General features: G+C 46.1%; 1 long non-coding RNA gene across 1 annotated transcript; it reads right to left on the bottom strand.

The window, feature by feature from the left end:
- Positions 1-5,420: 5,420 nt before the first annotated feature.
- Positions 5,421-11,964, bottom strand: LOC115385043 (uncharacterized). The gene is made up of 3 exons (XR_003931013.1): positions 11,901-11,964; positions 11,531-11,818; positions 5,421-5,480 (listed from the first exon to the last, which is right to left on the bottom strand). It is a non-coding gene; the product is annotated as an uncharacterized LOC115385043 (long non-coding RNA).
- Between the last annotated feature and the right edge of the window lie 135 nt (positions 11,965-12,099).

Raw genomic sequence — 12,099 nt, 5'->3', positions numbered from 1 at the left:
CTTCGCAGCAAGCAGAAAGACCAGGGAGGAGAGCAGCAAGGAGAGAACGATAGGAAAAGCATCCAAAATTCTTAATAATTCCCATCCCCACTGACAAGCTCAACCATGACATTCATCCACAAGTAGTGAACATGAATTAAAAACCACTGAGATTACCTATAAAGACCATTACAGCATTATAATAAGCATACTCACAAATATCCATCCATCCACCCATTTTATACCACATATCCGGGACCGGTTCACAAGGTCAGCAGTCTCAGCAGAGATGCCCAGACTTCCCTGTCCCCAGACACTTCCTCTAGGTCTTCCGGGAGGATCCTAAGGTGTTCCCAGGCCAGCCGAGAGACATAGGGCCAATTCCAATTCTCCCCTTTAACCCTCAATCTCAACCCTCAATCTTAAAAATTGTTGTTATTACTATTATTGCGTGTATATAATACACACACCTGTATCTGAGTCATCAGTGCTGTCGTGTGTCTGAACAGTCTTCTCCTTCGCACCGCTTTTCTTCTTTCTACGGACAATCTTAAAAAGATTCCCAAAGCCCACGCAGCTGGAGTTTCCAAGTACATTGTTCTTCTTGTTTATTTCTGGGTTTACTTTCTTCTTCTACGTCACGTAGTGCTGCGATTTATCTGATATAGTGCTGCCCTCTTCAGTCTAAGGGCGTAACTGCGTTTAAGTGGTGTTGCATTTCCAAGTCAAATTATATCCCTCAACTCTCATTTTTGAGGGTCCCTCAAATTGAGCTTTGAGCTTGAATGTTGAGACTGAGGGTTAAGATGGGAATTGGAATTTTCCCATAGTCTCTTAAGCGTGTCCTAGGTCTTCCCCGGGGTCTCCTCCTGGTGGGACATGCCCGGAAAACCTCCGCAGGGAGGCGTCCAGGAAGCATCCTGAAGAGGTGTCCGAGCCACCTCAGCTGGCCCCTCTCGATGTGGAGGAGTCGCGGCTCTACTCCGAGCTCCTCCCTGGTGATAGGTCCTCCCCCGATCCCTAAGGGAGCGCCCAGCCACCCTACGTAGGAAGCTCATTTAAGCCACTTCGGGATCCGGCATCTTGTCTTTTCAGTCATGACCCAAAGCTCATGACCATAGGTGAGGGTGGGGACATAGATTGACTGGTAAATCGAGAGCTTCACCTTTCGGCTCAGTTCCTTCTTCACCACAACGGACTGATACAACGACGGCATCACTGCAAACGCTGCACTGATCCGCCCGTCAATCTCACCTCCATCCGTTCCCCACTGTGAACAAGACCCCAAGATACTTAAACTCCTCCACTTGGGCCAGAGTCTCTCCACCGGCCTGGAGAGGGCATGACACCTTCTTCCAGTCGAGGACCATGGCCTCGGATTTGGAGGTGCTGATCCTCATCCCTGTCACTTCTCACTCGGCTGCGAACCGCCACAGTGCATGCTGTAAGTCCGGGTTCGCTGAAGCCAACAGGACAACATCATCTGCAAAAAGCAAAGATGAAATCCTGTGGTCCCTGAACCGGACCCCCTCCGGCCCCTGGCTGCACCTAGAAATTCTGTCCATAAAAATTATGAACAGAACTGGTGACAAAGGCCAGCCCTGCCAGAGTCCAACATGCACCGGGAACAGGTCCGACTTACTACCGGCAAAGCAGACCAGACTCCTACTCCGGTCATACCAAGGAGCGGTGCAAATTAATATGTGGTCAATATAAGGCTACACTGCCACAAAAAGATTAAATTAATCCAGATTAACAGTTAAAACTATATTTTCAAGAAGACACACTCAAAAAGATGGAACATGAAGTCAAAACTGGTAAAGATAATGGTAATTAACAAACCTTTAAAGACAGTTACGGTAATGGAGGGCCAACAGTGAAAAACAGGTAGGGAGCCGCTGGAACAATGAAAGGATGACAGTGGTTTCTTTGGTCGATTTATTACCACCTCATATGCATCAGTTAAGAAACACTTTTTCAAATACTTGCAGTTCAAAAGCTACATATCCTCTAAATACAAATAGATCATGTGTCTGCTACCTCCAACAAAACTTGAAGAAATAAACACAAATGAGGGAAGAGGCCAGTGATCTTAATGCCAGATGTTTGTGGATTACAGCCCTGACTCAACATTAGATCAGTTAAAAGCCTCTACAAGAAGACATTGATGAAACAGATTGGTGTGAAGAGTGTCTAAGGTAACCACAACACACAAACACAAGATTTCACTGATGACAATAGAAATGTGTGATGAGAATGTACAGAACTCCATTAAACGCCAGCATGTGACTGCTAACACCCTGGATGGATGAAACAAATGTAGAAAGGAAAAAGGAACCCTGTTCCATTGTCTGTGGGAACGCAATAAGATTCATCATTTCTGGAAAAAGCTCAACAAATGATTGTATGCTTGTCAGACATGGATCATGCTAAAGATACCATCCAATGCCAAACTACGTGCAAAGGGAAGATCCCCAAAAACTTTGGACAAAGCTCCAAACAGTGAAAAGTTGTGGACTTTGGACTCCTTCAGGCCAGGAGAGCTATCACACTCTGTTGGATGAGTATAGACCAGGGGTCCTCAAATACAGATCTTGAAGGTCCACATTTGTTTTTTATATACAAGCATGGGTCCGGGCTTCAGCGCCCTGTTGGGGGGGTGGGGTGCGAGGGATGCCCGGGCAGTGCCGAACAGTGCTGAGCAGTGCGGTGCAACGGAGCGCACGCCACACGCAGAGCGGCGCGGAGCTCACATGGAACACAGAGCGTTTAAAGAAAGATTATTTTTTTCTTTTTTTTTTTCCATACATTTGCCCTGGTTCCGCAGCAAGGTGTGCCCGGTATAGACCCTCTCCAGTGAAAATGATGACAAGGGAACATTCCAGGAGTGTTGGACTTAAAAGACTGACAAACATCACAAAGGGCAAGCCAAAGGGATGTTTTGAAGTTTGGGAACCAAACATGAAGGTGATTGCAGATGAAGACATGATGTGATTCCAGAGCATCTCTGAGACACATCCTGATCCTTGTTTCTTCTGACTTCAATCTGAACTCATTATTTTTACTGACTGGTTTGGTCAGGATGAGTTTCTGGGAGGTGCAGCTGAATGTGGGGATGAATGCAGGTTTGTAAAGGTATTGCATTATCACAGTTAATGATTGTAATAAAATGACTAAAATATTAAGAGAATTAAAAAAAAACATCTTGTCTTCCACAGCAGGATGGTTCAGAGGACTGACTTCATCCCTCCACTGCATTCAGCTCACTGTCCGCCCGGTCTGCTGGTCTGCTGGTCTTCCTCCTGAGGGCCTGCAGAGACATGACGACACACAGGAGTGATGGAGAGTTTGGCTTCACCCAGAGCTTCAGCACAGACTCACAGTCCAACCACAGAGCAGCAGGAGAGACAGCGGCAGGACCACCGCTCTGATGATCACAGCTGCTGGATCTGAACACACAGAGAACAATCAGCCATCTGTCTGAGGACTGCTGGTAGTGAGACCATCAGAGTCCTCCATCTGGGCTCCCTCTTGGTCTGGACAAGGTCTGGGTGGCGCTATAGAGACCAAACCCCTCCAGACATGTCTGTCCCTTCCATCTTCCTCCAGCTCTTCTGGTTGGACTCCAAGTCTCTCCCAGACCAAACTAGAAAGTCCTGGACCCCCCTCGGGGCCTCCTCCCAGTGGGACCTGCCTGCTAAACCTCTGAAGGGGGGGACCAGGGGACCAGGGGACATCCTGACCAGATGAACCTCCTCAAGTGGCTCCATCAGTAAACAGAGAGCTCTGCATTCCAGCTCAGCTCCTCTTTGATATGGAATAATGCTTTGTTTTCAAAGTATTCAGGAACACAGTGTGAAGGCCGCTCTGTTTTGTCTGAAGTCACTTGGAAACAGCGTCTGCTAGTCTCGTGAGATCTAGCTATATGAGATGGCGTGGCCGGAAGTCTTGCCAGAGTCGGGTTGGATTCTCCCCGGAGCAACAGCCTTGCTCTCAATCAGCTGATTTGTGTATGCTTCCTCTGCAATCCTCAATAAATCCTCCTTGTGCAGCGTCAACACCTTGACTCGTCATCTTTGGCTCTGATTCACCAAAAATTCCACAACACTCTTCACCACAACAGTCCAGTACAGAGACTGAATAACTGCAGCTGTCTGTCTGGATCTGTGGACCATCTCTCCATCACTGCTCCATCACTGCTGCAAAGAGCAGAGATGCAAACCTCCACCCACAAGAAGTCCCCCACCCCCCATGATCACCTCCACCTTCCCAGAGGAAGTTTATCTGAAATTAAAATGTAAAAACGATACATTTTCTCTTGAGCCGTGATGTAAAGGAGCCTCAGCTTCTTCTTACCGAACACAGACAGAGACAGCAGGCGGCTCTCTGAGGAGAAGTTGTATCCAAAGTCATGAAGGTGATAAACACAGCTGTAGTTTCCCCGGTGGGCGGGCTCTGCGGCAGGAAACAGGAAGTGTGCAGAGTGATTGACAGCCGGCTGGGTGGAGTTGTAGGAAGTGTTGGAGGAGGTGAAGCTGAGCTGGAAGGAGCCTCCTGGGTACTGTGGCTGGATGGAGCAGCTGATGGTGAAGGTGGAGCCCCGGATCACCTGGAGCCCACGCTGCTGGGCCTCAGAGACCACGAGCATGAAGGAGGAGGAGGACACGGAGATGGCTGGACGAAGCAGGAGGTCTGGAACACACACACACACACACACACACACACACACACACACACACATAAATACACACGCACACACACAAGTAATTTCAATTTTGACTGTGCAGAGTGACGAACACACCACCGATGAGCTTACCTGAGCAGATGAGATTATTTCCAGTGTAACCATCAGAGAAAAAAGAACACTTCTGGAAATCAGATCCAGACTGAAAGCAGTCATCCGTGATCATCATTGAAAGTGTGGAGCTGACTGAATGTGTCTCATCTGCAGACACGGCAGAGCCGCAGTGAAGATGTGAACAAAAAAATGCTGCTTTCTCCAAAGACCAATCAATGATATGTGTTGGTCTCCAGACTCCAGAGCTTCTGATCTGAAGAGAACCTGCACAGCGACTGTTTTCTCCCACCAGCCTGAACTCATCCCCTGAACCTAGAGCAGAGAGAGAAGAGAGAGGATGAAGTGAGAGTGAAGAGAAGAGGAATGGAAGCTGCAGCTCCTCTTCTACCTGAGCAGGTGAGTCCAGCAGCTTTACCAGGTGAGCAGCTGCTTCTAGCTGAGCCTGACCTTCTACAGTCCAGCAGAGCAGACTCATGGCCTCCACACTGGAACTCTGGGCTCCACCTGGGCATCTGCACGTCTCCATAGAGCGCCCCCTGCAGGACTGAAGGAGCCCCGCAGCCCAGCTCCCGACACACCACCTGTGCATCCTGCAGGTCCAGGTCTGCTTCACACACTGAGGACCAGGTCTGGTCAGACGGGTTAGTCTTCACCTGCAGTCTGCCTGAACAATGACTGGATCCATTCAGCAGCCGCACCGAGTCTGAACACAGGACAGGGTTGGGGAGAAACGGATTACATGTAACAGAGTTACGCAAATTGGATACAAAAGAAATATAACTGTAATCCTTTACAGTACTTAAAAAAAGTGTAACTGGTTTCAGGTATATCTGATAAAATCATGGATTACTGAGCAGGATTACACTTGAAAATCAAATGGAATATTCAAGACATATGAACTGTCCACAGACACTGCAACACTTTACAGCACTTTTAACATCAGTGTCTTGCTCAACACTGATAGAGCAGACTCTTGCTCCAGACTGCATTTGAATTGACTGTTCTTCCCTGTGCCCACCCGTAAGTAAGTAAAATTTATTTATATTGCGTTTTTCACAGATCATCAGTCACAAAGTGCTTCACACTGGTAGAAAAACAATCATATGAAGATCAGAAATATAAAGATAAAAGAACATTCAACAGAGCATGTAATATATAAGATATAATACATTGCACTGTACATACAAGCAGTGATAGAAATCATATAGACAGTCCATGGTACTGCCAAGACACTCTGTGTCACTGGGTCCAGAATGCCTTCTGAAACAGATGCGTTTTTCAAAGGCATCCACTGAGTCCAAGGAGTGCAGGCCTGGAGGAAACTGGTTCCGGAGGCGAGGTGCGGTGGATGTGAATGAGCAGTCACCCCTAGTTCAAAACGAGTCTGGGGAACTCTCATCAGGTTCTGTGCCGATGACCTCAGGCTTTGGGCCGAGCTGTAGGGCTTTGTTATGACCGTCACCGTATTGTCTCGCATTTTCCCTCCCTGAGTGTGTTTCATGTGTCTGAGTGAGTGTGGTTTCCCAGGTTGCTGCTGCTGCAAGAACCAACCAATTGCCTCATCGCCTGCACCTGTGGAGCCTGGCAAGAGAGCAGCTCGTTAGCCAATCCTGCAAAGCCATACAGTTTGGTCGCAGTATATAGAATATGGGTCTTGATTTCACATCAACATTACTGAGTGTGTTTATGTTGTTTCTTTACCATTCCTGGTATACTGTTCATTACCATTGTTGGTATACTTGTATTCAAGTCTGTATATGTTATCGGTTACCAATGGTAACGCCACCTTGTTTCAAATTTTTCATTATGTAGATCCAAATCAATGAATTATTAGTTTCCGTGTGTATATACAACTACGAAAGTGATAATTTTTCTGATTATATTATATTAAGGATAATCGGGGGTGGTATTAAATAAGTTTTCTTCTTCCCACTCCCTTTCAGGCATAATGAAATCTTCTGTTATTTAGTTATTTGTTACATTGTTTATTGCTTTTGTTAATATGCTTCCTTTACCTTGTGCATTATTGTACAGCAATTGCCTGAAATGAACGAATAAATACAAATACAAAATACAAGCCATAAAAATAAAAGCAGCTGGCAGGACACTGACCGGCAGCAAGCTGCAACCAACCATGCTCATGTGCCTCTTGTTGTCAGTCATACTTCATTAGTTAGTGTGACACTCAGTTCTGTGTTTTTGGTTTCAGGAATCTTTGCTGTATTTCCCTTAGTTTTAGTTACCTTTTGGCCTTTGTGTTTGTGAATTGACAACTCTAGTTTAGAGTCTATTTTTGTTCCCGTTTAATCTTACTTGTGTTAATAAATAACTATCTTTACCTGTTAACACCTGCGGCCTTTATGTTACTGCCTTTTCCCCTTCTCCTAATGAGATGTTCATAACAGTTTGATAAAGTCTCTGATGTACATGGGAACCTGTATGGCTCGGAAGGTCAGCACCAGGATTTTAAACTGGACACGTAACACAGCAGGGAGTCAGTGGATGGATTTTAAAACAGGTGTAATGTGGGGGTTCACCTTAGTTAGGAGACACAACTGATAAAAACTCGCTCAGACCACGCTATCAATCTGTTTGTCAAATCTAAAATCACTGTCAAATAGAACACCGAGATTTCTTACAGTGGATTTAAAATGATCAAGACATCAAACCAAAATCTCCAGGCAAGGAGTCACCAAATAAGTTTTTGCTTCATTGAGATGAAGGAAATTCTAACATAACCACCGTTCTATGTCAGATATACAGTCCGTTACTTGTTTGACAGCATCACTCCTGTGTGATGACACAGGCAAATTCATTTGCAGGTCATCTGCATAACAGTGAAATGATAATTTGTGATGCGCAATTATTGATCCCAAAGGCAACATATAGACAGAAAACAAAATAGGACCCAAAATAGAGCCCTGAGGCACTCCATAGGTTAAAGGGGCAACAGAAGAAGACAAATTGCTGATCCTAACAGAGAAACTTCTATTTGATAACTAGGTTTTTAAACCATTTTAACAGTGTACCACAAATGCTGACCATCTCTAGGCATGACAAAAGAATAGTATGATCAATATTGTCAAATGCTGCTGTTTGATCTAAAAGTACTAGCGCAACAGGACATTTAGCGCTAATAGACAGGGCAATATCATTGTGAACCTTCAACAGAGCAGACACTGTGCTGTGTCTTGACCTAAAACCAGATTGAAATTTCTCAAGAATGGAGTTATAATGTGGGAACACATGGAGCTGTGCAAAAACAACTTTCTCAAGAACCTTTGAAATAAAAGACAAATTTGATACTAGTCTAAAATTAGATAAGATACTAGAATCAAGCTGAGGCTTTTTTAGCAGAGGTCTGACAACAGCATGCTTAAAAGCATCAGGGACACATCCATAGTTGAGAGATGTGTTGATTAAGATCAAGAGGGAGGGCCCCACAATGTTAAAAACCTCCTTCAGCAATTTGGTTGGGAAGATGTCCAAAGAGCAGTTGGTGGTCCTCATACTGTTTACAATGTCTGTGAGGGACGGAAGTGAGGCAGGTTCAAAGTGATTGAACACTGCCGAGTGTGAGCCCGTCAAATCAGACTGGTCTGGACAGTTACCACTGCTGCACAGGGCTCTCACAGACTTCACTTTGTCCACGAAGAAGTGCAGAAAGTCCTCGCAGGTAGAAACAGTGGCATCCATTAGAGATGATGTATGAGGGCTCACCACAGAGCTGATGGTACTGAACAACACTCCAGGACAGTGAGAACTTGCAGAGATAATATTGGACAGGTATTGGGACTTTGCCTCTGTCACTGCCCTCTGATACTGGGTGAGACTATCCCTCAACGTCTCCAGTGATATGTGTAGTTTGTCTTTTTTCCATTGTCGTTTGGCCTGGCGGCAGTGCCGTCTTAGGGCCCGTGGAGAGTCATTCAACCAAGGGTCAGCTCTTGGTCTGGAGGACCTACGCTTGAAGGGAGCTATTAAATCCAACATGCTGGTGCAAGTGGAGTAGAAAGAAGACAACAGGCTATCTGGATCAATATTATCAGAAACAGGAAGCTCCATGTCTATGAAAGCAGCAGCAAACTCCCCTGCCGTTGAAGAGGTAATTATCCGACGGAAAGAGGCGGGGACAGGGGTGGAGGGGCGAGAACATCAAAGGTGACAATCGAATGATCGGAGATGGGCATGTCTGATATTTCCATTATAGATACAGACAAGCTATAGGAAATTATCAAATCCAGCGTGCGCCCGCCCTTATGTGTGGGTCCATTCACAGACTGAGTTAGATCAAAAGATGATAGCAGGCTTTTGAAATCATCTACCTGCTGACTGGATGGACAACAGATGTGTATGTTAAATCTCCACAGATCAGGATATGTTCATATTTGGGTGCAACTTCTGCTAAAAATTCAGAGAATTCCTGGATAAAAACCCTGTTGAATTTCGGAGGTCGATATACAACAGCACACAAGATTGGAGAAACAAGATCCAATATGAACAACTGCACAACTGCATGGTGAGGCCAAGGTATCTGGAGGGAATCCACGTGACAGGGTTGCATGCCGAAGACCATGCCAGGTAAATCCTTAGATGGAGAAGCACACCGCTTCGTTTGCCATGCTTTCTGCTGTGGTGTTTGCGGGGCAGCGGAGTGGGTAGGCGCTGCAGATAGTGAGGCAGAGATGCCAAGAATGGTGGAAGCATCTTTGATTGATCGCTGCAGCCAGAGATCGTGGATTTTGTCACGGAATTGCGAATATCCAGAAGGGTCTGGCGATCATACAACAGAAGCGGTGACACATGTTCAATAAAAACAGTTAAAAACAACAATAGGGTTAAATATACTGCGCAAAGGTAGACAGCCAGCCGGATACAGTGGCGCCATCTTGCCTGTTCATATGAACATGCAACACACAACATACATGGACATGTGGCAGGAGACAAGGTGGTCCAACAGCATAAAAAGCAAGTGAATCATCATTTCTACCTGTGATTATGAGGAGGAGGAAACCTGTGTGATGGAAATTTTTGGTGTAGCTGTCATTGTATTTTGATGCAACTTTAAGTAGACCTAAAGTCCTCGGCAGACACCCCCCTGGCCTGTGGACACCCATGACCGGGTGTACTCTCCAAAAGGTATCTATGGTTTCTATGCAATTCTTCTAAAGATGCACCGCCAGGCAAAGGGGGCTGAAGTGGCTTGGGTTGTTAGAGTTTTTGTTCCTTCGTCACTTCACCTGTTGAATAGGTGTCCCTCCCTGACTGAGTACAGCCTCTAAGACATGTTAATGACATTCTGTTGTACCCCTGGCCGCAGAGGTACAGGTGGGATAGCAGGAGAGGGCATAAATATCAGCCTGTATTTCAGAACTGCAGAGTTCCCACTGACCGGAGACAGTGGGCCTGTCCTTGCTGCAGCTGGAATAAAGTAATCAAGGAAGTCATCGTTGGTGCATTTATTTAAGAGAATTTCCACAATTTTATCGCTGTCCGATGGGCAGTGCTGCAGCCTCATGACGTCCGAGAGCATTGGCGAAGAGGGTCAAATGTCGCACTCCACTGGCGGATGAAGACAGCAGGCGTCCGAGCAAGGGTGAACAAAGGGCTGGATGTACCGCGGACAAACGGATCGCTAGGGAACGGGATCCCATAGTGGGATGGGGACTATTCCAGCAGCTGGACCGTCTCAGAGCCTTGAGTTTTACCAGGGTTCCAGGTCTTTTCCCGCGTCTCCTTGGGCGCTTCCGCCATGGGATGATGGTGGGCGCACGCAGCAGGTAAGCTGGCGCAGACCGCATGTGAGGAGGGAGACATGATGTTTGATCATCCAGATGAAGCTTCTGGTGTGCTTCTTGGGATGATCTATTGCTGAGGAGCATTTGACGATCATATATCAACAAAGTCGACGAGTCTTGGTAGAGTAAGCGTAGTAGTTCAACAGCAAGGAGCAGGTACAATAGGGCAGGCAGAGAGCAAGACAGGCTGGCGCCATGTGCGAGAAAAGTGAGTGGCACCAGGGGATGCAGGAAACCAAAGCAGCTCCGATAATTAATCTGTGAAGACCACCCTGCTTCCAGCTGAACAGTTCACCTGTATGGAGGACAGCTCTTCCTTCAGTGATTGCTTCCTGGGTGCTTGTCCACACTGACCACAGCAACAACCATTGTTGGTATGAACTGAGGCTGAATGCAGAGTTCAGCATGAATTTAGAATAGCAAGAGCATTTTGTGTTTGTGGTGAGTGGGAGTTGTAAGAATACTGAGTGGATGAGACACTGTATTTGTCCTTGTCTTTTTTCTACATTTACTGGTCTAAAATTAATTAAAACTGCTCTGGTACATCACTTTATTGTTTCAGTAGTTAGAGTAAGTTGATGGTAAGAGGTCAACCATAGGAAACAATAGAATATCAGACAAAACAATGGAAAATCTGAGGAAAAACTAGAAACTCAGGGAAGAGAGCAAAAAATCAGAGGAAATACAAAATCTCAGGAACAGTAGACATTCAGAGGAAACAGGAGAAACTCAGAGGAAACAGCAAAAACTCAGTTTAACTCCAGTAATTGTTTTTATCCTCAAATCTTTGTGGATTTGAGTTTCTTTTTTTTTCTGACAACATGATTTTGTTGGCAACCAATCAGCTGATCTCTGGTTCGAGTAACAAACTGAAGGAGCAGAGAAGCAGCAGAAAATAAATCTACTGTAAAACCAGGAAGAAAATTTTGATTTTTTTAAAGTCAGTAAAACATACCTGAACAGGTGAGTTTCAGGGTGCGAGGGTTACTCCATGATTCCACACAGTTCCACAGATTTGATTGAGATCGAACACAGTCTGGGTTGATACCAAACACAGATCGATCTGATGCATCAGTTGGGTCAACAGAAACAGCAGAGCCACAGTTCAGATGTTCACAGATGAGAGCTGCTGTCTCCAGGGTGAAGAAATCGTTCATCACAGGTCTCTGTTCTCCAAGATATTTCAGCTCCAGTCTTCCTGCACAGCGACTGGCTCCTCCCACCAACCTGAACTCATCGACCTCTGAACCCAGAGCAGAGAGAGAAGAGAGAGGATGAAGTGAGAGTGAAGAGAAGAGGAGTGGAAGCTGCAGCTCCTCTTCTACCTGAGCAGGTGAGTCCAGCAGCTTTACCAGGTGAGCAGCTGCTTCTAGCTGAGCCTGAGCTTCTACAGTCCAGCAGAGCAGACTCATGGCCTCCACACTGGAACTCTGGGCTCCACCTGGGAGTCTGCACGTCTCCATAGAGCGCCCCCTGCAGGACTGAAGGAGCCCCGCAGCCCAGCTCCCGACACACCACCTGTGC

Source organism: Salarias fasciatus, unplaced genomic scaffold (assembly GCF_902148845.1).
Source record: "Salarias fasciatus unplaced genomic scaffold, fSalaFa1.1, whole genome shotgun sequence".
Classification (NCBI taxonomy): domain Eukaryota; kingdom Metazoa; phylum Chordata; class Actinopteri; order Blenniiformes; family Blenniidae; genus Salarias; species Salarias fasciatus.
The sequence above is the reverse complement of the archived record's forward strand: the minus strand, read 5'-3'. Positions and strand labels throughout refer to the sequence as shown.